The sequence below is a fragment of the Trypanosoma cruzi genome, genomic scaffold (genome assembly GCF_000209065.1).
Source record: "Trypanosoma cruzi strain CL Brener 1047053515925 genomic scaffold, whole genome shotgun sequence".
Lineage (NCBI taxonomy): Eukaryota > Euglenozoa > Kinetoplastea > Trypanosomatida > Trypanosomatidae > Trypanosoma > Trypanosoma cruzi.
This window is the reverse complement of record NW_001849367.1, coordinates 22,493-48,711: the sequence shown is the minus strand read 5'-3', so window position 1 is coordinate 48,711 and position 26,219 is coordinate 22,493. Positions and strand designations below refer to the sequence as shown.

The following is a 26,219-nucleotide window of genomic DNA, read 5'->3' as shown; positions in this document are numbered from 1 at the left end:
TGTATGAAAGTATGGGCGTTGGAAGAGTCCTATTAAAGGTGAGAGCGTCGGAATTAATGAATCAAAATGCAATCTTATTGTTGTTGTTTTTGCACTTTCTCCTTGCAGGAATGGGAGGGGTAAGCCTCATCCAGGCACATGTTCTGTATCTTTCTTTGCCGTGCCTATTTACGCGTTTATAATTTTTTTTTTTTTTTTCTATTTTTATTTATTGTGATTTTTTGCTTTTACACAAAGGGGGTCGGGTATTTTGGCACAGAAAAGCGGAAGGCCATGCAATCAAATGCCCTTCGGGAGGCAGTGGAGGCATGATGGGCAAACCGACGTTCGATATTATTTGGACACTGGTGAAAAAGAAAGCCCACCGTGGGTGGATGGATTGGTCATCTGGCGACCGTTTCGCATTTCCACAATGGAATGATCTTCTGGGCCGCTGGCTGAATCCTGAAATTATCCCAAGGAAACAAACAGGATAGGAAGGAAAAGGAAGGTATCGAAGAGGCAGTTAATTGCCTCAATGTTGTTTTCTTCTAATTATATATATATTCTTTTGACCGTTCAATTGACCTTTTGAACTCAGGTAGGATCTGAAATAATATTACTTACGAAGTGGCAGAATTTGGGGTCCGCCAACCACAAGAATCCGCCGCTCCCCTTCGCACGTTCCACCCTTCGCCAAGTCCTAAAGTGTAAAAACACGACAGCGTGATATGCCGTCTGCGGAGTTTTCTGCAGACCGTACGTATGCAAAAGATACCTGTACTCCGCGAGAGCCAACAAACTCATATATCCGTTGCAGCTCCCACGTCAACGCGTGTGATTTCGAGTTGCCTTTATTCGCCGCTCCTCGCAGCGAAGTGTTGTCCACCCAAACGTCCATGGTGGATGGCAAGATGGCGGAAAAGGCCGATAAGGCTAAGCGTACCGCGCGCGTCTCGGCCTGCATGATAAGAAAAGGATTCCTCTTTTCCCATTTCCCTCCGGCTATTTTAACGTCGCCGGAGTCTGGAATGAAAACGGCTCCTCAACCATGGAGCGATGCATCCGTGATGATGGCGGCCGATGCCTTTTCCGTGGGCTTGATGATTCGCTTGCGATTATATTCTCGATGATGTGTCGTATTCTCTCATCCAAACCAACCGCTGCCGGCGGAAGGTTCGCCGGGGATGTCTCCCGGACAATTCCCCGGTTAAGTGCGGATAATCGTCGTCGCACTGCCTTGATGAAAGAGTAGCTGTCACATAAACGCGTGCCCAAAATGGCAGCCGCGTACAAAAACCGTGACGCCATACCTCCATTTCCGAGATGGTTAAATACTTCAGCGACGGCACGGCGCGCACAGACCGAACAAATTCTCACTCAGCGACACTGTATGGAGTGAGTGATCAAACCGCACCCCCAGGAAGGTGTGCTGCGTGGCGCTCGATTCGCGGTCCTCCCCCATCGTGGCGTGACGGCCGTCCGCATTACGAAGCACTTGGGCTTCCCACAATGTCACGTCGCTTTTCGACCCTGCAATGCGCATATTATCGATCCAAACGTCGACGCACAACAATGGAGGCGCAGCCCAGAGAGGGTAAACCACCGTCGTCACCCCCGCAATTGCTGAAGCAATCATCTGGAGAATTTCTGGGCTGGCCTTGCATCCCATTGGGAGCCGTGTGGGCTCCACCAGCGTGCCGTCCTCCACGCGGCATCGAAAGAGATACCAAGTCTCCCGCGGTAAAAAGAGTTGAAAAAGGATGCCTTTAAGTTCAGGCAGGAAGCGGCCTCAGCCATCACAGGCGGCAAATAATGGGAAATGCGCAAAAAAGGAACATGAGCCTCGCAAGGAACGTCTCTGTTCTTGTCGCGTGGCCACGCGATCCTTCGTCGTCGAAAACCGGCGGTTTTTTCCTCCGCAAACAAACGAAAAGGGTATTATCCATCCACCCGTTATCGCAGAATAGGCGTCCTCAATTGTTCCCACTTAATTCAATAATCGCGCGTCGTCGACTGGAATCCTCCGTGGGCTTTCGTCTGATGTGGCGGAGGGCTGGGGAAAAGGGGACCGCCAGACGCGTCCTTGCCGCGAGTCTTGTGATTGCGGCGGGGCGGTGATAAAAACCACGGAAAAAACGTTCCTCTGCTGTCGGCCAGGATTCCTGCCCTTCCGCAGTTTCCCCCTCACACCAACGCGGCCAGCGACGACGCCTGAGCCGGCGTTGTGGCGCGCTTCCCCGAATATCGCGCTGTGTCCTTGGAAGGTCGAACGACTCGCCGTCATCCGCGCAAGTCGGAATGCAACCCGTCACTTCCATTCGGCCCGGCAGCGGGTAAATTGATCCGCCTCTTCCTTTTTAAAGGGCGCGTCCGCTTCGTCTCCGATCGCGCCGCGATTTTTTGCAACCCCAGAACCGCCACGCCCAGCGGAGTCCGATTCATTTGCGACATGGGCCGCGGCATCCTGGCGTACTGTAGTCGGGTCGGTGGCGCCACGTCGTCGGTTGCCATCGAAAAGGCCGTGCGGCTCGCCTCTTTGTTCGGCTGTCCGCGTGTGCGGCGGAGGGTTGTGAGGCGCCCGCCGGCGACCTTCTCCGCTCCCACGCCGACGTCGCAAACAATTCCCGAGCCACCTTGTTCACCCTCCTCGTGTCGCCGGCCCGAAGCGGGGTGCCGGAGCACCGTCGCACCACAGTCGGGCTCCGTTGGCGAAAAAGCCCCTTCGCCCTTCTCGGCGATTGCGTCGGGCAATTTGAAATATCGGGTGGAGGTTCGGCGCGACGCCTGTGCGGAACGGCGGGTGGTGGCGGCATGGGTGGGGCCGCCGCCGTTGTTGACGGCCGTCCGCGTCGCGATTGATTCCTTCTGGCCGCGCCTCGGGCTTTGCGTGCGAGCGCCTCGCGCCCACAAATGCGACGCCGCTGACGTCGCACGGTCGTTGTGCCCCTCCCCGTTCCGCGAGAGGCCGGGCTGCCCTCGCAAAGGCGTCGGCTTCATGAACGGCGGTGGGAAGTCGGGCGCGCTGTTTGGAGAGCGGGGTGTTGGGGTCCGACGCCGTCATGAGCTGCGTCCGGAATGCCTGCAGTAAGGTCCGGCCAAAATCCAAGAAACGATCGGCGGGATCGCGCTCCGCTTCCAGCGCGCGCGCGTCCACAAAGCCAAACTGCCAAAGGGAGGTTCAGCCTGGCCGCCCGCCTGATGCCAATGATTGTATGCGCCCCGGAGGTCGACAACGACTCCGGAAACGCCCTCATTCCACACACGTGCGGCCCGAGAAGTGGCGTCGAACGCGCGAAAACTTCGTTCCGCTTCTTCTGTGACAGAATGGGCGTCCGAGGGGAGGGTGTAAGAGGGCAAAGGCAATGGAGGGATAGAAACGCAGTCTCCCAAAATTGCCCTGGGACGAATGAGGAATAACCCACCGTCTCTCGTTCGCCGGGCTTCGTCGGGCCGTGCGTGGCGGCGCGTCCCCAACCACCAAACGACGCGTCGGACGCTGCGGTTGTTTGGTGACACCATCTCCGACCGTATTTTGACGCGTGTCAGGTCCATCTGCCGGGCCTCTCCGAGAGGTGGGAGCTTCTTCCCTGCCCGCCGTCTCCGCCTCCCGCGCGGCTCGCTGCGCTTCTCTGGCGCCAGCGCGCGCCTCTCGTTCCTGTAGTTGGGCGCGGGTCGCCTCCAACTGCTGTTCGCGTCCGGCGACCGCGATGTCAGCTTCGCGCACCGATAGGCTACTATGCGCCTCTTCCGCCCGCGTGTGAAGCTCGGTGTTTCGATCCCGCGCGCCCGCGATGGCGTGGGCGTGGTCCGTGCCCAGGCGCTCTCTTTCCGCGATGATGGGCCCTCGATGGGCCCCCAACTCCCGGGCCGGGCCCGCACGATGGGCAGGGGCGATCGGGTCTCAAAATTTGGTACTTGGGGCTCCCGGGGATTCGCAAAATGTCCTGTAAGGCTCGAATCCGCCCAGGGTTTGGTGGTGGGTCCCGAAATCCATGCGCAATTCTGTCGTTGAGGCGGCCGTGGTTAACGTCGCATCCGAATTCCCGGTTTCATCAATGAAGGTGAGCTGCGCCTGGGCAGCGCCATGTTGGCGTACCAATTCTGAATGTCGGGCGCCAATATCGCTCCACTCGGAGGCCGTTTAATAGGAACCATCGCCATTTCCTTAAGCCAACCTCGCTGTGTCTGTGAATTTAAAAAAAATAGAATAATCTTCTGCGCCGCTGGCGGTATCCTGCAATTATCTGTTTAAACCAAACAAGACAGGGAAAAAGGGGGTAACGCAGAGGCGGCTGAATGCCCAAACGATTTCTTCCGATTAACCACAAATACATTTTTTGACCGCACAAGTTACCTTTTGTACTCAGAACATAATTGCTTACAAAGTGGCGGGCTTTGGGGTCCCCCGAACAAAAGACGCTGCCGTGATGTGGCGAATGAAAAGGGTGTGGGTGGGACGGCGAGATAAAAATAAATAAAAGTAAAAACAGGCACAAACAACAAAAACTCAAACCAGCAATGAAGCATAATGAGCGCCATCCGCCCGCCAAGCGATTAGCGATCCGCCGCCCCGCAACACCCAAAACCCACATAAAAACGTTAAAAAAAGAACTTTCACACAATGAAAAAAAAACGCTGCGCAAAAAAAAGGAAGCCCTGCTCAATACAGCATCGCCTCGGAAGGTTGCTTCTGACCCCTTGCCCGCCAAGTGCCGCCACCAAACCAGACAACATCTTCGGAAAGCGGCCGCGGCGGTGCGACACTTTTTAAGCGCCGCAAGCGGCAAAGGGGCCCGCGCATCACGAAGACAAGCGGAAGAGCCGCCGGCAGCGAGGCGAAAAAACGCGCTGACACGCTGCGGGCCAAAGAGGAAAAAAGTGGTTGCGGCGGGTGGCCGCCGTGCTTCGCGAAGGGCGGGCACCCGACTTTTCCCTCCAGCACCCCACGATAAACGTCGCGATGGCCCCCGCGATCTCGCACATGGTCGGGATCCGAAACGCCATTACCCACGACTAGGCGAATGATGGCCGGAGGGGCCTGGCTCAGCCGGCCACCCAAACGCGGTGCCAGGGTATACTACTCTTTGCTAGAGAGGAAGCTAAGCGCCTGCTGCCCATCCGCTGCACGCGGAGAGGCGGTAGGCGCCGCTCAAACGGGTCGGAAGGGCACCAGATGGAGCCATGTACATGGCTGCCCGCGGAGCGGTATTTCCATCCGCTGCTGAATTCCATCGGCGCTTATCAGCGCTATACATACCTTTTGCGTGCCGTATGTGACGCGCAACGACAAAAGCTACTGCTAAGCGGAGACATTGAGCAGAACCAGGCCCCATAGCAGTACTCCAGATGAACGTTTCACGCCTCACGCCGTCAAAACTCGCAACATTAATGGCGCAAGGAGCAGACATAATAGCCATCCAGGAGACTTGGAAGTCGTCGGAGCAGATCGCCAGCATGCATGCTGGAGATTATGTGCTCTATGCACAGTCGCGCATCGGCAAGGGAGGTGGTGTGGCGGTGCTGGTGCGGAAAACTCTCCGCTCCAAGCGTATACCTCTCACCATCCCCCAGCATGACACCAGCCTTGAAGTGGTGGTGGTCCAGGTTGCTCTGGACCAGAACCGTGATCTTATTGTGGCGAGCGCCTACATGAGACCACCACCGCAAGTAACGCAATCCTTCAGGCGGTTAGTAAACTGCCTTCCAGCCTCGTCGCCGCTCCTGCTGTGTGGGGATTTCAACATGCATCACCCACAGTGGGAGCCATTCTTGGAGTCTTCTCCAAGCGAGGTTGCCGCAGAGTTTTTAGAACTGTGCACGGATGCGGGACTCACCTTGGTTAACACCCCTGGTGAGATCACGTATGCTCGTGGCACAAGAGAACGATCCTGCATCGATCTGACATGGTCAAAGCATTTGACTGTGTCAGATTGGTCAGCTTCTGTGTCGCCGCTTAGTGATCATTATACGCTGACATTTACGCTGCATCAGGCATTTAAGGATACCATACCTTCGGCACCCCCTTCGGCACCTAAGACATTCTACAGTTGGGGGAAGTGCAAATGGGATTTATTCATCAAGGACTTCGACGCACAACTTCCGGCATATGACTATAAAAAGCAGTCCACCGGCATTAAAGCTTTCACGAGAGCGCTTATTACTTCGTATCGACCCTGGCTCAGCCGGCCACCTCAACGTGGTGCCAGGGTCTAGTACTCTTTGCTAGAGAGGAAGCTAAGCGCCTGCTGTTCATGCTTCAAACCCGATGAGTAGTTGTTACTTAGTTTTACGGGCCGGAAGGGCAGATGTTGGAGCCATTCTATAATGGCTGCCCGCGGAGTAAGGTTATCCTTGCTACTGAATTCCTTCGTACGCTTACCAGAGCTGCACAATTGAGGTGTAGTTACTACGACTGGTAAGAGAAGAAAAAAAAAAAAAAAAAAAACTTCGTATCGACGACATTGCCCCCGCGGCATGCACAAGGATGGTCCCAGGCTTTGGGACGACACTCTCATGGAAGCAGAGCGGATTGCTACCGACAGCAAGGCCCGCTATCTACAGTTACCGACGCCTGACCGTGAGGCAGAAATGCAACGGACAAGGAGTCAATTCTTCCTCCTACTCCGAGAGCGCTTGCGCAACACGTATCCGCGTCGCATCAGCAAGCTAAATCCAGGCGAACCACTCGCATGGAAATACATTTCCGGACGAAAAAGGGCATCACTTCCACCTCCTGCATCATTGTTGTTGGGAGATGGTCAACACACTTACAAAACAGCAAGGAGAGCAGCGAATGCTCTCAATCGCATCTTTTTTCCACTTCACCCCTCTCACAAGGCAGTAAGGTTTTCCAAAGGCATCAAAAGACAGAACCCATCTTTGGGCATTATTTCTTCTTCTCTTTTTGGGCCGCAGAACAACAACGAGTCTGCTGCCTCATTTACTTCATTTTCTTCTACTTCTTCTAGCTCTGAGCCGCAGAACAACAGCGAGTCTGCCGCAACATCTAATTCAGTTTTTTCATTCTCATCTAGTTCAGAGCCACAGGATAACAACGAAGCTGCCACTACATCTGGTTTAGTTGCTCATCTTCACTCCCCTCTTGATGCACCTTTTAATCGTACGGAACTGCTTGCTGCGCTACGTAATACGCCGTATGGCAAGGCCCCCGGACCGGATGAAGTCTACAGTGAGGCGCTGCGACATATTTCGTCAAAGGGTCTTCGATTCCTTCTTCGTTGCATTAACCACAGCTGGACGACAGGTACGATCCCGGCTGAGTGGAGACGCGCTACCATCGTCCCACTCTTAAAACCCGGTAAGTCGCCGGAACTGCTTGAGTCATATCGACCCATCAGCCTTACTTCCATTGTGAGTAAGGTTGCTGAGAAAATGGTACTGAAGAGATTGCTTTGGGTGTGGACGCCACACACCCACCAGTATGCATATCGTGGTATGCGTACCACGACGATGCAGCTGGCACACCTGGGACACGAAGTGGAGCATAATAGAAATCATTATTTCCAAGTGAACCTTCCCAAGAAGAGCGGTATTGGTAATCAACTCCACTACAGACCCCATCGGACTCTGCTGGTGTTGGTTGATTTCAGCAAGGCTTTTGACTCCATAGATCATCGAGTCCTCAGTCGCTTGCTGGCTAATATTCCGGGGGTGAATTGCAGAAGGTGGCTTAGAAACTTTCTGCGTGGTCGCTACGCGAAGACACGAGTCGGTAACAGACGCAGTGATCGGCGTCCCATGCTGCGAGGAGTTCCTCAGGGGTCCGTACTGGGACCATATTTGTTCTCCCTTTACGTACACCCACTTCTCAATCTGCTGAACAGCTTTGCGGATGTCACAGCAGACATGTATGCGGACGACCTCTCTATTATCGTTAAGGGGCGGTCCCGGGAAGACGCCATTCCCACTGCCAACATGGTTCTTAAAAAACTGCATGCGTGGAGTCAGGAAAATGGCCTGGCCATTAGCCCGTCAAAGTGTGAAGCCGCTTGTTTCACGCTCTCCACGCACACGGACTCAGATTATGATCGTGAAGGAAAGTGGCCCCTGGTAGTGGCTGGATGTGAAATCCCAGTCATGACCATGGGGGCATCGCGAACTACGAAGCTTCTTGGCATGGATCTCGATCCACGACTGACGCTAAATGTGGCGGCCTCCAAGCAATGCGCTGCCACTTCGCAACGGATATCGCAGCTACGCTGCATGGCGCATAAAGAGGCGGGGCCATCTCCACATGACCTACGCACGTTCGTCATTGGATACGGTGCTTCCAAATTACGATATGGCAGCGAGCTCATATGGGCAGTAGCGACGGATTCAGCGAAGAATGAGATGCAGAGGACGTATGCAACCCTGGCACGCATTGTCAGCGGAGTTCCGAGCACTGTTGACCCGGAATCCGCACTTCTAGAGGCTAATATGCCGCCGCTCCATGTCCTCTGCCTGCGCGCGCGGCTCTCCATATTTGAGAACACACGCGCTTGCCAGATGGACTGGATGCGGAGACCTCCGCCTGAGCCACCGCCTCGCGCAGGTTTCCGCATCTCGCCATTATCTCGGGACGAGCTATATGCCTTTGTAGACGCATACACAAAGGACTATGGCATCACTCAGAGCTCACCACGCGAAGAGCGGTTCTTTCGCAGCTCCATTCCTCCCTGGTTTGCGGCCTCCGCACACCGGGTCACCATTGGCGTGGAACTTCCGATAGACCACTCAATAACTGACGAGGAAGAGCTGATACAGGAAAAGCGCAGAGTCAGCGAAGAGGCTCTAGCGCTGCACAGCCATCGTTCGTGGATACTCGCGACGGATGGCGGTGTCGACGTTCCCAAGTCAGCCGGGGTTGGAATACTGCTTTCATCCCTCAATTCATCGGAGATAATAGAAAAGGCCAGTATAAACTGCGGTGCACGCCCATGCAGCTACAGGACGGAATCCCGTGCGCTGCTTCTAGCCCTAGAAAAGCTGATTATCCCTCGCATCCGACACAGGCATAAAACCCTGCTTGTGGTTACAGACAGTCAGTCTCTTCTTGCGGCTTTAAATAAGGGCCCGCTCAGTCAGACAGACTGGACGGAGGATCAGATCCGGCAGCGTCTTTTGACACTGACGTGTGCTGGCTGGTCTGTGCGCCTGCAGTTTTGTTACGGACATTGTGGAGTACACGCTAACGAGCTTGCGGATCAGCATGCGACGCAGACTATGGAGACTGGACAATACACGGAGCAAGGGATCGCACCTTTATGGCATACGGATCTGCTGACATGCTTTACTACCCTGCTCACCAACAAGTGGTGTAGTACCATTCGTCAAGACACTCATCGCTACTTGCTTTGCGGCACAAGGCCATCAGATCTCAGCGGTAAGGACCTGATCACTCAGGAAGTTCTTCACCGTCAAGAACTGGTTCACCTCGCAAGGGCAAGGTGCGGCGAATCTGAGCTCTGGGGTCGACTATACTGGACTGTGAGAGATTGCACGAACCAATGCCGTTTCTGCAACATCTCACCAGAACAGTCTGCATATATGCGCTCTAACAACGATCCAACTGCACCGGGGACGGACACTGTTCCCCCGTCGGCAAGGGAGGAAGATGTCTCTCCAGTAAGGAGACGGACCATCACACGCCGTCGGAAGGAGAAATGTCCGTACTGTGATTCTACATTGACGGGATTCTCGAATCTCGTCAGTCACTGTCGGTCATTTCATCCGGAACATCCTCCACCGCTTCCCGAGCTCAAATGCGATTTCTGTGACATGCTTTTCCCCACACGGAGAAGCACTGCACAGCACAGAAACCGCTGCGCACACAGCCCGGAAGCTAATCGACATCGAAACAGAAGTGCCGGGAGGCGATCTCCGCTGCCGCAGGATCGGCCGGCCTTGCCGCGAGCACGCCAATTGGCCTGCGGGAAAGCCCGCGCATTCCGCTTCTAGAATGCCCAGGCGCCCGGGCCGCGCCCTGACGGCCGGACATTGAACAGGGCCTTCGCCATAGAAAGTTCCCCCAACGGCGGCGGCCTCATGGCGGGAAACTTTTGTCGTTACTCGACCACCTCTTCGCCCACATGGCGGCGTGTGGCGGGGCGCGGGGGCGAGAGCAGAAAAGAAAAAACTTGTGTGGATAACGGCGAGCTGTTGGTTTGAGATTGCGGCCTTAACTCCCGACAATTCCACGATGGAACCGGACGGGACGTTAATTTTGGATTGGTTTGTGGCACCGAAGACGGCGAGGGCGGATCCCCACTGCGCCTCGTGGTTCGTCAGGATGCGAGGGCAGGATGCGTTCGACATTATAAAGCTATGCAGGACACTTCAATGCAACGAAAAGCTCACGAATATTACGACTGCCAAAGTCGAACGAGCTCTGGCTCCTCGGGATGCCGCGGCGCATTCCATAAAACAGGGTGCGTTGAGGCACGCCGCTCAAGTCGTGGAGACACACAGTTTGGACCCACGCGTGATCTCGCAGTCGGCGAAGCACGTCAATCCGTTCGATCTTCCCCAGAATACTGTTCGATATTTGGGGAAGCGCACCGCAATGCTGACCCAAGTGTCGTCGCTGGTCGCGTTGATGCGGGGGGAGAAAATGCGGAAGGGCGGGAACCCTGGTTGAAAGAAGAGGAGCGTTTTTCCATGATTTTTGGTATCATGCTGCTACAATAACGAGAAGCGCGACAAGACGCGTTTGGCCACTCCACAAGATGAACACGCTATCCCGTTACAGCAGATCAACGTGCCCGTACTGGATCTGGAGTGGATTATGAGCCGGTTGAGCCCGGCTACCTTGGAGAGGCTCATGCAAGTTTGGGGACTCGTCGGGCGGTCCCCTTTCCCTCCGTCTTCCTCCGGTAAGGCGCGCGAAGGCTCACGGAGGATTCTGACCGCTGACGCGCGATTGCTTAGGGAAGCGGGAATAATCGAGGACGCTTCGTCCACAATAACGGACGGATGGATAATACCTTTCTCGGTTGTGGAGGAGAAAACCACCGGTTTACGACGACGATGGATCGCGTGGCCACGCGACAAGAACAGAGACGACCCTTATGAGGCGAATTTTCCTCTTTTACGCATTTCCCATTATTTGCCACCTGTGATAGCTGAGGCCGCTTCCTGCCTGGAATTAAAGGCGTCTTTTTTCAAGTCTCTTTACCGCGGGAGACTTGGTATCTCTTTCGATGCCGCGTGGAGGACGGCACGCTGGTGGAGCCCACACGGCTCCCAATGGGATGCAAGGCCAGCCCAGAAATTCTCCAGATGATTGCTTCAGCAATTGCGGGGGTGACGACGGTGGTTTACCCTCTCTGGGCTGCGCCTCCATTGTTGTGCGTCGACGTTTGGATCGATAATATGCGCATTGCAGGGTCGAAAAGCGACGTGACATTGTGGGAAGCCCAAGTGCTTCGTAATGCGGACGGCCGTCACGCCACGATGGGGGAGGACCGCGAATCGAGCGCCACGCAGCACACCTTCCTGGGGGTGCGGTTTGATCACTCACTCCATACAGTGTCGCTGAGTGAGAATTTGTTCGGTCTGTGCGCGCCGTGCCGTCGCTGAAGTATTTAACCATCTCGGAAATGGAGGTATGGCGTCACGGTTTTTGTACGCGGCTGCCATTTTGGGCACGCGTTTATGTGACAGCTACTCTTTCATCAAGGCAGTGCGACGACGATTATCCGCACTTAACCGGGGAATTGTCCGGGAGACATCCCCGGCGAACCTTCCGCCGGCAGCGGTTGGTTTGGATGAGAGACTACGACACATCATCGAGAATATAATCGCAAGCGAATCATCAAGCCCACGGAAAAGGCATCGGCCGCCATCATCACGGATGCATCGCTCCATGGTTGAGGAGCCGTTTTCATTCCAGACTCCGGCGACGTTAAAATAGCCGGAGGGAAATGGGAAAAGAGGAATCGTTTTCTTATCATGCAGGCCGAGACGCGCGCGGTACGCTTAGCCTTATCGGCCTTTTCCGCCATCTTGCCATCCACCATGGACGTTTGGGTGGACAACACTTCGCTGCGAGGAGCGGCGAATAAAGGCAACTCGAAATCACACGCGTTGACGTGGGAGCTGCAACGGATATATGAGTTTGTTGGCTCTCGCGGAGTACAGGTATCTTTTGCATACGTACGGTCTGCAGAAAACTCCGCAGACGGCATATCACGCTGTCGTGTTTTTACACTTTAGGACTTGGCGAAGGGTGGAACGTGCGAAGGGGAGCGGCGGATTCTTGTGGTTGGCGGACCCCAAATTCTGCCACTTCGTAAGTAATATTATTCAGATCCTAACTGAGGACAAAGGACCATGCTAGTGGTTCACAGAATTCTATATATATTGAATGAAAATGAAACATTCAAACAATTAACTAACTAACCCTATTTCTTGACTTGTTTGGTTTTTATAGATTATTTCAGGATCCGGCCAGCTGCCCGGAAGATTATTCTTTTTGATTTGCTTTTATTTTGTGCTGAAATGCACATTTCTTTTTTTTACATTGTGTAATGGAGGCCACTTTGTGCTGTCACACTGTGTGGATGGCTCTCTTGTTGTGGTTGCACAGTCATGTCTGTGCGTATTTTTCTTTTTTTCACTTTCTCTCTTTATTCTTAATCCTTTCTTAATCCTTTCTTAATCCTTTCTCGTTTGTTCGTCAGTATTCAGCTTTAACTCAATCCAACTACGAAGACAAGAGAAAGAATGCCTGGAAAGCGCAAGAGAGTGCACGGGGATGGCAATGCCGAGAGTCAAGCGTCTGCTGTGCCGCAAGGAGATCTTCAGACGAGAGCAAGGCCAGAGTCCCATGGCGACACGGATCAACCCGCTGCGACCCACATAAGAGTGGAGGAACCACGGCAACCGCAGTGGACTCTTGACAGTCGGCTGGATAAAGTGCTGCTGGAGGGAAAGGAACGCATCACCAACATGAGGCTGAATGATTTCCTTCGGAATTATTTTGACGGCAGGGGTGTTGAGGAATTCAATGAGAACGTCTACATGAAGGACTTTTTAAGTAGCCCCAATGAGTTCATCAAAGACGAAGTGTTATTGGGCACAATAAAGGCATCGCCGTCATACCAGGAGCTGAGAAAAAAGTGTGATGAGTTTTACATGCTATTGGAGGCTTCAAATAAGCTTAAAAAGGAATATATTGTCACTCTCAGGCAATGGAGTAACTTTGGAAGAAAGGATACGGTCACTCCTCTTGCAAGGGCACAAATAAACACAGCCTACTCTTATGTACTGAGAGAAGAGAGGCGGAAGGAAGAAGAAAGGGAAAGACGAGAACGACAAGAACTGGGAATTGCCGTTTCCACCAGGATTAAATATGCGGTGTTTAAAGGAAGGGTTCGCGTGGATAAAATGAAGCTGAATGATTTTCTTACGATGGAATTGGACGGCAGGGGCATTGTGAACACAAATCGGGATGTCTTACTGGAAGAGTTTTTTAAGAACCCCAAGAAGTATATTTGCGATGCGGGAGTATTGAACGAAATACAGGCATCCGATCGTTACAAGAGGATGGAGAGGGCTGTGAGGGAGGAAATGGATATGGAAGAGGATGTACGCAGGCTTTACGAGAAAGGTGTGGACAATCTACTGAAGTGGCTGGTGGCTACTGCGGAGGTAAAGGCAAATGTTCATGGCATCACTAAAAGGTTCTTGGATGCAGCCCTTGAGGAAGCGAGGAACCCAAAGAAGTCGAGCGCACCGAGGTACCTGGAGGGATGCTACGAGTCTGTGTACAATGCGAGGTGGCACCATGTCGTGGAGGTTCCTGACGGCGAGGGGACGGGAATGGAGGTGAGGGAGGGGAAATCACCGCAGTCATGGACGTACAGGGCAGCTGGCGAATTTCTCGAAAAGAATGACGGTGAGGAGCAATCCGGTGCAGCGCGTCCCAGGCTGATGGTGCTCACCTCGGACAAGGGATGGCCGTACTCGTGGGAGGAGGATGAATCCACTCCTGACTGCTATGTGAACTGTGAGGTGGATCGAGTGTGGCAGATTGTCAGGAATGATCTAACCGCGTGGTTCAGCCCTCACCCTGGGGCCTACTTTACGCCTAGGCGGCGTGTGTTGATTGGGACGCCCGGGATTGGGAAATCTTTGGCTGCCGGCTCGTACCTCCTCTACCAGCTGCTGCAATGCGATGTCAAGAAACTCCAAGTGGTTGTCTACAGTTTTGGTGGAAGCACGACGTACGTGTTTGACAAGACCATCAAGACGGTGACAAGATACGTGGGTAGAGAAGCATCCAAGGAATGTTTGTGTGATTTGCGGGATTTGAAGATGAAAGGGTATATTATCTACGATGTGACAAGGCAAGGGACACCGCCAGAGGAATATTTTTTGCCTGGCAGCGGATGGGGCATGATTGTGGTGTCATCGCCAAACGTGGGCAACTATGATAAATGGGAGAAACAAAAAGGAGCGGCGCGAATCATCATGAATTGCCCCGCCGAGATGGATGTGAAGGCGATGTGTGCATGGATGAAGCGCGATGGGACTACAGATGATCAAGCGGAATGCTGGAAGATGGTCGAAGAACGCATGGATAAAGTGGGGCCGATTCCACGTTACATCTTTGATGCGAATGAGTTCATTGCACACTCTGCTGTCATTGAGGATGCCTTGGAAGGGATCAATTCCCCGGATGGTGAAAAGCACTTTACACATGGGGGAGTGAGACTGTGGGGCTCTGAGAATCCGTCTCAAAAACTTGTGAGGGTTGTCAGAGCAAGAGCAGAAAGCGGTGCCGAGGTATTTCTCAACGCACCGATATCTTTTTGCCTCGGGCGTCGAATACCGCACTATTTCTGGAAACGTGATGAGTGAGAAAGGTATTTTTCTTTTCTGTTGCTAGTATTGGTGAAGAGGAATACTCTTTTGTCTGAATGTATGGGAAGGTTTGGCTTGCGCGCATTAATGTTTTGGGGAGTTTGTCGGTGCATTATTAGAGGAACTCAAGGAGCTGAGGCCACCAGCACGCCGTGGAGGACAGTGCGCGGTGCTGAAGGCAAATTCTGAATGGCACCGCACCGAGTTGTATGTGGAGTGGTTGCAATGAATACCGTACAAATACTAATATAGAGTATCGGCTGCTGTGCATACCGGCGGGTGCAGGCTTTCGCTGGTGGACTTTTTTTTTCTTTGTGGACTCAAATCCAAGGACGCTGTTTGTGCTGCGGATGGCTACGGCGGGTGGGCACCACACCACCGCCAGCACTGTGAGGCAGTTCACTGAGTGCCTGGCGGCATATTTTAATGGTTGGGAGGAATTATCCCGAGACATGTCGTGGGGTATTATTTGTGTGCAGCACGCGGACAGCACGCCGATGAATGACTGGCTGGCGGAGATGTGATGTCGTCAATCCCAATAGTGTGGGCGACGATGAAAGCCGTGAAATAGCGGCATTTTGGAAGGAAAAGGTGCGCCCGTACCAAGTGTCAATATCGTCCGGAGAATTTAGAATGGGCGAAGCACTCCGAAGTGTGGAAGAACTGTTGAAATAGGAAAAAAAAATTGGGGAAAGGGGCAATTTTGTTTTGTGGTAAAAAATATTGTGGGAGTTATATATTTTTTGATAATTTTGTGTGCATACGGTGCGGGTGCACCAGCACCAGGTGACAGTGTTACAAAAAGATGTCAAAAATGTCCAACGCTATCGAACATAACAGTGTCAGAAGGAATTAGGGAGGGAGTGGGGTTGTTTGGTTTCTGGTGAAAAACATTGGGTGATTTTTATATAGTATGTTAGTTGTGTGTGTGCACACGAGGCATAATTGGAGAATTGCCCGATATGAGGGAATCATTGTGTTTGGCGCTGTCGCAGTACCACTGCATTGTTTATTTTCTTCTGTTGTGTTCTAAGGCCCATCACGAACTGAAGTATCTTAGCGGGATGGACGAAGGATAAGATCTATTGGAGAAATGGAGCATTCCGTGTGGCTGCATGGAGTGAGACACCGCGTCATGGGTGGATGAGGATCCGCTTCTGCGCGTGTGTCTCTTTGGGTGGTTGCTCGCTCCGTGTGCGTTGTGTGTTGGCGGTGGGTTACTTCTCCTCTTCCATGGCGGACTGACGGCATTGCTATGGTGCGTGTGTGTGCGTGAGGGCTGGTGTGGAGTTGCCGGTCAGGGTGGTGGCGTTGGCTGTGCTCTTCCCGAGACTGGCGTTTGTCTCGTGTTCCGCACTCCTCGTGGGTGCTCTCTTCTGTTCCTCACGGACGTGCCTGATGTGTTGCTGCTGTTGTACTTTTTTCCACTTCTTGAACACAGACACACGCTAGGAAAGAAGGAAACAAGCGCTAATCGCTACCGTGAAATTTGAAGGCCCTGAAAGGAACAACAGCACACACACACCGCCCACACAAGCAAATATTTATATGCACTCACGTGTTGCTGCAGTGAAGGCACCCCGCACACACAACCGTCACCGCGTGACCGGATCCAGCAGAAGGAGGAGGGAAGGAAGAGTGAGTGAGCAGCAGAGGCCCAACATGTTCCGGCATCACTTCTACTCTGCGGTGCTGCTCCTCGTCGTAACGATGTGCTGCGCCACTGGTGGAGCTGCGGCTGCATCGACGGGGGAGAATTAAGTGATTGCGCGGCTGCCGTGGGTGGCCTTTATTTTTGTTTTGGGACGAACGCATTTGGAACCGAAGGGTGGGACTGGTGCAAGTGGAAGGAGGGATTCGTTTGGATCGCTCGCTCTTGTGGGTGTCGGTGGAGTGACGGTTGCCTTTGTTTGGGGTTGCACGATATTTAATGATAGCGATGGGGCACCGAGTGGGCTTTCTCATGCGGATATTGTGGCGGGTTCCATCTTTTTTGCGTGGAATTTGTCGTCTTTTTTTGGCGAGTTTGATAATGGCCGGAATACACACATCGTGTTGAGCACAGCGAATATAAAGGGTGGTGTAGGCTCCGCGTCCAATCCCACGACAATTGAGAGCGGCAATAGGGCGTTTCTTCGTGCGGGAAGCTAGCAAAAGTTTGGTACGAATGGTGGGTTCAATTGGGCGTTGAGGGACCGTAATGTTCAACTGGTTGTGGGTGAATTCACGCAGCCCAATGACGGCAGACGGAGCGAGCTGATCCACTGGTGTGAACCCAAATTGCTGTGATCACAGATCATTCCCGAGACTCACGAACGCGGCGCGAATGTATTGATGGTTTTTGGCGGCTCAGGTGTTTTGAATGGCGCGCTTGTGTCCCCGTGATTGCGTATAATGACGAAAAAGACGATTTCTCCATGATCATCTGTTCGACGGACGGCGGCAGAAGCTGAGTGCTTCCAAAGGGCATTCTTCCTGCGGACTGCATTGACCTTCTCATTGCCGGGTGAGAGCTTGGACAACCTCTCGTGATTACTCATTGCTATGGGAGCCGGTACTGCAGAGTGCACGAGTCACGTGACAAGGGGACAATTTGGGTGGAAGTACCCGGGGCAATTGCGGGCGTATGGGCCAATTCACAATCGGGTCGTTGGGGCATGAGCTTGCGTGTAGGAGCCTTTGTCACTGCGACCGTTGGAGGAAGGAGCGTCATGCTGTAGGCTCGGAAATTGAGCTCCCCGTGGTGGGAGAGTGAGGCCCATGTGCTCTACGTTTGGGTGACTGACAGCAACCGCGTGTTTTGTGTTGGACCGGCTTACATGGACGCTGCTGTGAATAAGCCGATTGCCAACGTTCTGCTGTACTCGGATGGTGCGTTGCACCTTGTGGGAGCGAGGCACAATGAAGAGAAAAGCAGCCTGTTTCCTGCCTTCCCTGACGGAGGAGCTGCAGATGATCACTTCCATCCCCCGCAATTGGGCGGACGTGGACGCTTCCTTCTCCGCGTCGCCCGTAAGTACGGTGGGTCTGGTTGGATATCTGCCCAACGCAGGCACTGCCAACACGTGTATCGACGAGTGCCGTTACGTGATTGCAACGGTGACGAACGGCAAGAATGTCACAAATGGGCCTCAATTCACGGGCAACATTGACCCGTGAACCGTTGGGAGGATAATAATCACTGTGGCTTTGTGAATTACGACTTTGCTCTTGTGGCGACGGTGGCTATTCGCGAGACACACGCGGGCGTCAAGAGTGTCCCTTTGATTGGCGTGAAGGAAGCAGGTTGCACTGTGCACTTTTGGCTGTCGCACAGCCATGAAAGGAGTTGGGGGGTGATGTTCAACGCAAACAAACACAACGGCTTTTGGGAGTTGAACAAACAATAACGAGTGGAGCTTACGCTGCAGGACCGGCAACAAGGCCTTCGTATAGATCAATGGTGTGTGTGTGTGGGATGCTGAAACGACATCACCATCGGGAAAGGGGTCACGCGCGAATTCACACTTTTACATTGGAGGGTATGGAAGCAGTGCAAGCGACACCGGGAGCCAAAACAAGTATGTGACAGTGACGAGTGTCTTTTTGTACAACCGCATATTGACCAGGGAAGAAGCCGCAAAAGTTGGTGCCAGCAACCTTGCTCTTCCAGAGTCTCTTTCTGGGAAAATGCTTGAAGGGCCGGATGATCCAGCGGGAACTGGCAGTGACTCCAAAGATGGAAACGCCTTACAGCTCACGAACAACACTTTGTTGGAGAAGGGCTCTAGTGGCTACGGCACGGTGCGTGTGGGTGTGTGCCTCGGATCTTGTTGCTTCTCCTTCTGGGGCTCTGGGCATTGCAGCTCTCGGCTTTGTGAGACGGTGGGAGTGGAGCCGCGGCTCTCCGTGGAAAAGAGTGTGCAGCTCCTCAGGAAGACTCAATGCACTCCGTTGAGGACTTTTAATCCCTTTTGTTTTTAGCTCTGGATATAATGTGCTGCTGGTGCCTTGTTGGAGGGATCAGAACTCCTGCCTTTTTACTACTTTTTTAATTTATTTTTCGTTTGCCGCTAGCTGCACACTCTCATGAGTGACGTGTTTCCCCCTGTTTTATTTGCTTTTGTTGCACCGCACGCGGTGCCGGCCTCATTGCTGTGCAGTCCCGCGGACTGTACAAAACGAGGGGTGGAGGAAGAGGCCGAGTGCCTCATGAAATGTGAGGGATTTCGTGTGGACACGTGGAACACTGCGATCTTTTTTTTTCTCTCTGTAAGAAACATATGGAGATGCACAATTCCTGCTGCGCTGAGGGATACATAAAATGAAAGTCTACTGAGGTGATTTCTTTTTTTTTTCTTTATTATAATTAATTAATTATTTATTTATTTCTGCTGAATCTACGCCTTTTTTCTTGGTTTTCTGTATTTGGCAATTCGCTGCGGCTTGTTTTATTATTTGCTGTGTTGAATGCCACTATGTGTCTTTGTGTCCCATTGGGTGTCCCACTGCTAGCTGTGCAGTTGACACTCCCTCATCACTTTTTCTTTTCTGCTAGAGGCATCGATAGTCCGCGACGATGATTGTTTGTGTTCCCCATTGCGATGGTACGAGGGTGACTGGGCGCCCTGATGAGTGCAGTCGGAGGGGAGCGGATGGTGTGCGCCGTGCCTCACTGTGAGTGTGGGACGCCACCGCCACGACCTGCTGTGAGTCCTGATGCCAGTCCTTCGGGGCAGGGGTAAGTAGAGGACTGTGGTGGACTTGGATGCGCCTCGTTCCTCTTGTAGCGGCCGTGGGTGTGCTGTTCGCATTGCTGTTTTGCGGTACGATGTGGATGGCGGTGCTTCTACGTGTGCCTTCTTGAATGCACTGTGCGGCGGGCTTCTCTTCTCCATGTCCTTGCCTTTGCCCTTTTGTGAGTGGGGGTGAGTGTGGGTGGCTGTCGACCTGCCCCGAGCATTGGGGTCCTCCTCACACGTGTGGCTCATCTTGGCAGCCTTTCGCAGCGTCCATGCCTCGTGACAGGGAGAGTGGGAAGAGTGGCGTGTTTCTTCCTGCCACAGGCCTATCAACTTTTGAGGAGTTGGAGTGAGGCCAAGGGAACAAGCGTGTGTATCTTCACCTTCTTGCGGGAGGACGCGCAGCGGTTGGTTTGGTTTCTTTGTTACTTTGTTGTCACGGTGTCTGCGGCGACGTTAATGGGGGTTTGTTCTCCAGAGGCATTCATTGTGCGATTTGCGCGTGTTTTGTGTCCAAAGTTTTCAGCACCACCAAATGGGGTGTTGCGCAGGATCGGAACACATGGATGTGCGAGAGCATCGTGTCGCTCGCCCGTAATAACACACACGCGCACAGTTTCATCGCGTCTGATACGTCACGTTCTTCAGAACGGTCGAAATCACTTGTGGGACGTCACTTCATTTGCGGCGTCGGGACGGCGAGGGAAAGGGAAAGTGAAGGAAAGGGAAAGGTATGCCGAGAACGCAATGCTCCTCCATAATACCGCGGGCTGGCGGCGACAATGATCATAGAGCTTCTAATTAACATTAAGAAGAGGGCAGCGCTCTGATGATTCGGTTTGCTCGTTAGGAACTTCTAATGTAGTGCACACCGTGTGGGCCTTTTTGCTGCGGATATGCAGAGGGGTGATGTGAGGTGGAATTATTGTTGAAGGCAGCACGGTCGCCGCCTGACCTTTATGGGAGGGATGCGTGGTGTTATTCCGTGTTTCCTTGCCTGCGTTGTCGCACTCATGCAGTGAGTGCGGATGGCCACAGTAGTGGAGCTGAATACGGTTCAATGTGTGTTGCCCACGGGGACTGCGCGACACATGTTTTTTGTTGGGCTTCCCAAAGGAGGGGCGCATCGCCGTTGCGTGCTTTCCGCGGCAGTCCATTACCCTGCAACTGTGCGTGCCGCCGTCCGCTGCGCCGCTGCAAGCCTTTGCCTTTGTGAGAAATGGGGAGCGTGACTGCTGTGGCGGTGGTCGAATGTTCCCCAATTGGTGCTTTTGTTGATCCCACTTGGAGCGCCGAGCAGCGAGGGGCTACACACGCCCAGGAGGCGGGAGTGTCTGCTTCAACCGCACTTGCGATTCGCAGTTGGGATGTGACATGTTTCTTTGGTATTTTTATTTTTGGTGATATGCGGGGCAGCGGTGTGTTGGCGTTTGCGGGCTGCTCATGGCTGCCGGTGTTGTCTTTCCTGCTGTTCTCCCGCTCCACTCATTTGCGTGTGACGGACCAAACGTTCTTACGGGCGTGTGGTGGGGTCGCGTTCTTGTTTGGAAAAAAAGCCATTCGCAGGCATAATGATACTGCCGTCCGTGCCACACGAGGCAGTAGGGAATTTCCTGGGATTTATTGGCGGGGTGGCACCGCACCCATGCGGTGTGGTAGGTTTGTATTCCGCAATGCACGGTGGGGGGGATGTGCGTTGACAACTTCCTCCAGTGAAGCGACACGAGCAGCACGGGGAGCGAAACGGAGGAGTGGTGGCTGCGTGCTTCCAAGTGATACGTGAATGGCGAATGCAATAAGAAAGGCAGCGTCACGACACTCGTTTGCCCTGCACACCGCAGATATTTTCAATAAAGCTTGTAAATTGCACTTTTTTCTGTTGTGTGGGGGATTACCGTGATGCATCGCTGTTGTGGCGTGTATGATTTGTTCTCCCTGCATGTGGCCGCTGCTTTACCGAATTCTCTTCCCACTTGTTTCTGTGTGTGTTTGTTAAGGACGATATGCACGCGCGCATCTATTCTTGTGGAGTGTGTGCGGTGTCGGCGGTGCCACAGGGGTGCGGAACTGTATCGAGCAGAATGCGTGGGCGAACCCTCCGTGTCAACCACGTTGTTGTTGGCTCTCACCAACACTGTGCTGGGTGGATGGCACCCACTCGCCGTCGTTGCGGTGGTCCTCGTGCATTTGGTGTGCATCACACACCGTGTGGATGACTCTCTTGCTGAGGCTGTCAGTCATGCCTGTGACCTTTGTCTCTTACTCTTATTCCTTTTTTTGATTAGTGGTCAATGTTCGGCTTTAACTCAATCCAAATACGAAAACAGGTATATAATCGATTCTCACGCGGAATAGAATAATAAATAGTCTTCTCTCAGGCGCGAAATTCAACGAAGGTGGCTGAAGGATGTACGTGCTGGAGGGATTCTACGAGTCTGTGTACAATGCGAGGTGGCACCATGTCGTGGAGGTTCCTGACGGCGAGGGGACGGGAATGGAGGTGAGGGAGGGGAAATCACCGCAGTCATGGACGTACAGGGCAGCTGGCGAATTTCTCGAAAAGAATGACGGTGAGGAGCAATCCGGTGCACTGCGTCCCAGGCTGATGGTGCTCACCTCGGGCAAGGGATGGCCGTACTCGTGGGAGGAGGATGAATCCACTCCTGACTGCTATGTGAACTGTGAGGTGGATCGAGTGTGGCAGATTGTCAGGAATGATCTAACCGAATTGCTCGGCCCTGACCCTGGGGCCGACTTTAGGCCTGAGCGGCGTGTGTTGATTGGGACGCCCGGGATTGGGAAATCTTTGGCTGCCGGCTCGTACCTCCTCTACCAGCTGCTGCAATACGATGCGGAGCAACTCCCAATGGTTGCGTATGTTTTTGCGGGTCGAAAATAACTATTTGACAAGACCGCCAAAACGGTGAAAAAATACGGTGAGGCGTCTAGTATCGTGGATGTTTTGGACGGGTTTTCTGGGCGTGGGGTGAAAGGGTATATTATCTACGACGTGGCATTGAAGGGTCATGAACCGTCTACTGGTTTGCCTTGCCAGGGATGGGGCATGATTGTGGTGAGACCACCAGACAAAAACAACTACGAATCGTGGGCAATGCAAACGAGAGCGGAAGAAATCATAATGAATTGCCCCGAAGAAAACGATGTGAAGGCAATGTGCGTTTGGATGAAGCACAATGGGCAGGTTGAGGAGGAAGAAGCGGAGGAAGAAGCGGACTACTGGAAAAAAGGTGAAGGATCGCATGGATAAAGTGGGGCCGATTCTCCGCTTCATCTTTAATGAAAAAAAGTGTGAGGCTCGCTTTATCGCGTGTGAAGATGCCGTGGAAGCAATCACTCCTTCGATGCCACAGTAAGACGCTGGTATTGGAAGTGGCAAATCATGCGACGGCAATCATGTGTCTCACAAGCTTGTGAAGGTTGTCCGAGTACGACGAAGAAACCTTGAATCGCCTTTGAATGTACTGATATCTCCCCATTTTGAACGTGAAACATTGTCCAAGGTGAAAAGAGAAATGAGGCGGACGGATTTTATTTTTCTTGTATTGAGTATCTGGGATTATGTCTTACTATATCTTATTGAAAAGTATGCCGTATCCGCATTTTTGAATGAGGATTTTCTACGTGCGATAAGACTTTAAATTGAGGAACTGAAGCTACCAGGACGAGGTGAGTCACACAGCTGTGCGCTGGTAAAGTATTCGTACAAAAGCTTCACCAGGAAAGAGCTTTTACAAGTACCAGACAACCCTTCTAATCGGATCGCCATAGAGTACTGGGTGCTGTATGAACCGAGGGTCAAAAACTTTCCGCTGGTAAACGGCTTTTTCTTTGTGGACTCAAATCCGAAGACGCTGGTTGGGCTGCAGATCACTACGGCGAGTGAGCATCACACGATAACCAGCACTGTGAGGCAGTTCAAAGATAATATGGCGGCATATTTTAATGGTTGGGAGGAATTATCTCGAGACATGTTGTGGGAGATTGTTTATGTGCAGCACGAAGGCAACAAGCCGATGAACGACTGGCAGAGATCCCTGGCTCAGCCGGCCACCTCAACGTGGTGCCAGGGTATAGTACTCTTTGCTAGAGAGGAAGCTAAGCGCCTGCTGCCCATCCGCTGCACGCGGAGAGGCAGTAGGCGCCGCTCAAACGGGTCGGAAGGGCACCAGATGGAGCCATTTACATGGCTGCCCGCGGAGCGGTATTTCCATCCGCTGCTGAATTCCATCGGCGCTTATCAGCGCTATACATACCTTTTGCGTGCCGTATGTGACGCGCAACGACAAAAGCTACTGCTAAGCGGAGACATTGAGCAGAACCCAGGCCCCATAGCAGTACTCCAGATGAACGTTTCCTGCCTCACGCCGTCAAAACTCGCAACATTAATGGCGCAAGGAGCAGACATAATAGCCATCCAGGAGACTTGGAAGTCGTCGGAGCAGATCGCCAGCATGCATACTGGAGATCATGTACTCTATGCACAGTCGCGCATCGGCAAGGGAGGCGGTGTGGCGGTGCTAGTGCGGAAAACTCTCCGCTCCAAGCGTATACCCTTCACCATCCCCCAGCATGACACCAGCCTTGAAGTGGTGGTGGCCCAAGTTGCTCTGGACCAGAACCGTGATCTTATTGTAGCGAGTGCCTATATGAGACCACCACCGCAAGTAACGCAATCCTTCAGGCGGTTAGTAAACTGCCTTCCAGCCTCGTCGCCGCTCCTGCTGTGCGGGGATTTCAACATGCATCACCCACAGTGGGAGCCATTCTTGGAGTCTTCTCCAAGCGAGGTTGCTGCAGAATTTTTAGAACTGTGCACGGATGCGGGACTCACCTTGGTTAACACCCCTGGTGAGATCACGTATGCTCGTGGCACAAGAGAACGATCCTGTATCGATCTGACATGGTCAAAGCATTTGACTGTGTCAGATTGGTCAGCTTCTGTGTCGCCGCTTAGTGATCATTACATGCTAACATTTACGCCGCATCAGGCATTTATGGATACCATACCTTCGGCACCCCCTTCGGCACCTAAGACATTCTACAGTTGGGGGAAGTGCAAATGGGATTTATTTGTCAAGGACTTCGACGCACAACTTCCGGCATATGACTATAAAAAGCGGTCCACCGGCATTAAAGCTTTCACGAGAGCGCTTATTACTTCGTATCGACGACATTGCCCCCGCGGCATGCACAAGGATGGTCCCAGGCTTTGGGACGACACTCTCATGGAAGCAGAGCGGATTGCTACCGACAGCAAGGCCCGCTATCTACAGTTACCGACGCCCGACCGTGAGGCAGAAATGCAACGGACAAGGAGTCAATTCTTCCTCCTACTCCGAGAGCGCTTGCGCAACACGTATCTACGTCGCATCAGCAAGTTAAATCCAGGCGAACCACTCGCATGGAAATACATTTCCGGACGAAAAAAGGCATCACTTCCACCTCCTACATCATTGTTGTTGGGAGATGGTCAACACACTTACAAAACAGCAAGGAGAGCAGCGAATGCTCTCAATCGCATCTTTTTTCCACTTCACCCCTCTCACAAGGCAGTTAGGTTTTCCAAAGGCATCAACAGACAGAACCCATCTTTGGGCATTGTTTCTTCTTCCCTTTTTGGGCAGCAGAACAACAACGAGTCTGCTGCCTCATTTACTTCATTTTCTTCTACTTCTTCTAGCTCTGAGCCGCAGAACAACAGCGGGTCTGCCGCAACATCTAGCTTAGTTTCTTCTACCTCTCTTATCTCTTGTATTTCTGAGCCGCAGAACAACAGCGAGTCTGCCGCTACATCTAATTCAGTTTCTTCATTCTCATCTAGTTCAGAGCCACAGGATACAAACGAAGCTGCCACTACATCTGGTTTATTTGCTCATCTTCACTCCCCTCTTGATGCACCTTTTAATCATTACGGAACTGCTTGCTGCGCTACGTAATACGCCGTATGGCAAGGCCCCCGGACCGGATGAAGTCTACAGTGAGGCACTGCGACATATTTCGTCAAAGGGTCTTCGATTCCTTCTTCGTTGCGTTAACCACAGCTGGACGACCGGTACGATCCCGGCTGAGTGGAGACGCGCTACCATCGTCCCACTCTTAAAACCCGGTAAGTCGCCGGAACTGCTTGAGTCATATCGACCCATCAGCCTTACTTCCATTGTGAGTAAGGTTGCTGAGAAAATGGTACTCAAGAGATTGCTTTGGGTGTGGACGCCACACCCCCACCAGTATGCATATCGTGGTATGCGTACCACGACGATGCAGCTGGCACACCTGGGACACGAAGTGGAGCATAATAGAAATCATTATTTCAAAGTGAACCTTCCCAAGAAGAGCGGTATTGGTAATCAACTCCACTACAGACCCCATCGGACTCTGCTGGTGTTGGTTGATTTCAGCAAGGCCTTTGACTCCATAGATCATCGAGTCCTCAGTCGCTTGCTGGCTAATATTCCGGGGGTGAATTGTAGAAGGTGGCTTAGAAAATTTCTATGTGGTCGCTACGCGAAGAAACGAGTCGGTAACAGACGCAGTGATCGGCGTCCCATGCTGCGAGGAGTTCCTCAGGGGTCCGTATTGGGAACATATTTGTTCTCCCTTTACGTACACCCACTTCTCAATCTGCTG

At 52.8% G+C, this 26,219-nt stretch overlaps 1 non-coding gene and 3 pseudogenes across 1 annotated transcript, besides 29 other annotated features; 3 read left to right on the top strand and 1 right to left on the bottom strand.

Moving 5' to 3' along the window:
- Positions 1 to 3: part of a sequence feature (haploid, Esmeraldo-like haplotype) that runs on past the window's edge.
- Positions 4 to 802: a sequence feature (areas merged during assembly that could not be assigned to a particular haplotype. This can correspond to areas where the two haplotypes were merged or to regions with more than two copies in the genome that were merged during assembly.).
- Positions 183 to 229: a sequence feature (A-rich).
- On the bottom strand, positions 346 to 412 carry Tc00.1047053505943.120 (the record flags this gene model as incomplete). The annotated part of the gene is made up of 1 exon (XR_008255308.1): positions 346 to 412. It is a non-coding gene; the product is annotated as a ribosomal RNA large subunit gamma (M1), 3' partial (ribosomal RNA).
- Positions 398 to 4,460: a mobile genetic element.
- Positions 417 to 650: a mobile genetic element.
- Positions 803 to 3,545: a sequence feature (areas not merged during assembly with more than two copies in the genome that could not be assigned to a particular haplotype).
- Positions 3,546 to 3,914: a sequence feature (heterozygous, non-Esmeraldo-like haplotype).
- Positions 3,915 to 4,999: a sequence feature (areas merged during assembly that could not be assigned to a particular haplotype. This can correspond to areas where the two haplotypes were merged or to regions with more than two copies in the genome that were merged during assembly.).
- Positions 4,189 to 4,460: a mobile genetic element.
- Positions 5,000 to 5,188: a sequence feature (heterozygous, non-Esmeraldo-like haplotype).
- Positions 5,019 to 6,153: a mobile genetic element.
- Positions 5,189 to 5,491: a sequence feature (areas not merged during assembly with more than two copies in the genome that could not be assigned to a particular haplotype).
- Positions 5,492 to 6,372: a sequence feature (haploid, Esmeraldo-like haplotype).
- Positions 6,154 to 6,426: a mobile genetic element.
- Positions 6,373 to 6,425: a sequence feature (haploid, non-Esmeraldo-like haplotype).
- Positions 6,400 to 6,427: a microsatellite.
- Positions 6,426 to 9,748: a sequence feature (areas not merged during assembly with more than two copies in the genome that could not be assigned to a particular haplotype).
- Positions 6,427 to 10,119: a mobile genetic element.
- Positions 9,749 to 10,649: a sequence feature (haploid, Esmeraldo-like haplotype).
- Positions 10,122 to 12,453: a mobile genetic element.
- Positions 10,650 to 11,855: a sequence feature (areas not merged during assembly with more than two copies in the genome that could not be assigned to a particular haplotype).
- Positions 11,856 to 12,734: a sequence feature (heterozygous, Esmeraldo-like haplotype).
- Positions 12,231 to 12,453: a mobile genetic element.
- Tc00.1047053505943.110 lies at positions 12,709 to 15,525 on the top strand (annotated as a pseudogene).
- Positions 12,735 to 23,120: a sequence feature (areas not merged during assembly with more than two copies in the genome that could not be assigned to a particular haplotype).
- Positions 16,399 to 18,711, top strand: Tc00.1047053505943.95 (annotated as a pseudogene).
- Positions 19,173 to 19,220: a microsatellite.
- Positions 21,979 to 23,624, top strand: Tc00.1047053505943.79 (annotated as a pseudogene).
- Positions 23,121 to 23,319: a sequence feature (haploid, Esmeraldo-like haplotype).
- Positions 23,320 to 24,340: a sequence feature (heterozygous, Esmeraldo-like haplotype).
- Positions 23,625 to 26,219: part of a mobile genetic element that runs on past the window's edge.
- Positions 24,341 to 26,219: part of a sequence feature (areas not merged during assembly with more than two copies in the genome that could not be assigned to a particular haplotype) that runs on past the window's edge.